General features: G+C 44.5%; 1 long non-coding RNA gene across 1 annotated transcript in view; it reads left to right on the forward strand.

The window, feature by feature from the left end:
- Window positions 1–402, forward strand: part of LOC118766388 — a 10984-nt gene extending 10582 nt beyond the window's left edge. Inside the window, exon 3 of the long non-coding RNA XR_005002324.1 lies at window positions 390–402. This is a non-coding gene — a long non-coding RNA (uncharacterized LOC118766388). The remainder of the gene's footprint in view (window positions 1–389) is intronic.
- The last annotated feature ends 1240 nt before the right edge of the window (window positions 403–1642 follow it).

The following is a 1642-nucleotide window of genomic DNA, read 5'->3' on the forward strand; positions in this document are numbered from 1 at the left end:
CTTACACGGCCAAACTTCTCGCCAACCGAAGTGCCATTACCAACAATTGCTTTGAAAAGGTTCTGTCTGCATTATCACCACTGAGCTGCACTTTCATGTTGGTGGTGTGTCTTAGCTTTTGCACGCTGCTCCATAGGTAGGACGATTTTATGCTGGCATTTACTTCATCAGCTCTTGTCCTCTTTGGAACCACCGGAAGGGTTTGTCTAAAATCTCCTGCAAGCAAGACTGTGGCACCTCCCATGAGCCTGGCGTTGTGTCTCAGATCCTGAAGGGACATGCCAAGAGCTTCAAAGAAAACCTTATGGCTCATTGTCGCTTCATTCCAGATGATCAATCTGCATTCACCCAGAAGTTTGCCTTTTATAGAACCACGACTGATGTTGCAGTTTGCCTTCTCTTTCTTGGACAGGTCCAAAGGGAGTTTGAGACAGGAATGAGCTGTGTGGTCACCACTTAGCAGAGTTGCAGCTATTCCACTTGACGCCACTGCTATGACAATGTATTTCATTTGGCGCAGTTTAGCGAGAAGAACGTTGATGACATGTTTTTCCAGTTCCACCTGGAGCATCCAGAAAGTAAAGACCTCCTCTTTCATTTTCAATGCTCGAAATAATGGTGTTACACCCAGTTGGTCCTCCATCAGTTTGTGTTCTTTATCAGCTATATACGCCGTCATTTCATCGATGTCATAGCTGATTTCTCGCAGGTACTCAATTGCCAGATTTCTTACTGCCTACTCCGGTTGAGGCAGACTAAATGTGGAATTGCCTTGACCTCCCATAGCTTGCATTCGGGTGTCCAGGTCACTTAATGTCTCATTGTAAATGGTGTTATTGAAGGTGGCAAATTCTTTTTAGATGTCCTCTGCCATGCTGGTTTTGTGGATCACCCAAAACTTGTGAGGTTCATGAAAGCCACATGTCATCAACATGATAGAAAATAGCAGGCGCAGTTGACTTAGTGCTGTGCTGACTACAGTCTCCTCCAGTCTGGTCCCAGTGAGCATCCTCCTCCAATAGTCCATGTTTGGCACATGCTTCTCTATAGGTCGTGCAGACTTCCCGTTGTCTTCGAAAGTCTGTGAATGATGTAGGTCCTCTGACAGTGTGTAGCAGTAGATGCAGAAAGAAACACTCCTGATGATCAGGAAGCACAGTGTACACCCGCCCGATGACCCCACTTCTGACGACAGCATCTTATTTCCAGCCCTCAATGCGTGTTCCTTGCTTGCTTCTGTTCCATCTATTGTGTACCCAGGGGACCTCTACGTATTGTGTACACGGGGACCTCTACGTACAACAGTGTTTGGGCAAACAGATCACATTGGTATAATTTGAAGAAAGCTGTCAAAGTGGTTTCTCATGGATTCAGAACTACGTTTCGAGCATTGATTTCTGTGAAATATACACGCTGGCCATTTTCAAGATGTACAGATAGATTTTAAGAAGGTGTTCCTACATGTAGACAGGGTGTGACCTTTGTGTTGACAGTGCATTTGTCTAAAGGCAGAACAGTTCTTCATGCAGCACTTGTCAATTGACTGAAGTGACATGAAAGGCATCGTCATTCTTGGTATATTCGTGAATAAGTCACTAACTGAAATAAGTGGATCTATTGTTTAGGAAAATACTATTTACTT

This window comes from Octopus sinensis, linkage group LG1, assembly GCF_006345805.1.
Source record: "Octopus sinensis linkage group LG1, ASM634580v1, whole genome shotgun sequence".
In the NCBI taxonomy this organism is placed as follows: Eukaryota; Metazoa; Mollusca; class Cephalopoda; order Octopoda; family Octopodidae; genus Octopus; species Octopus sinensis.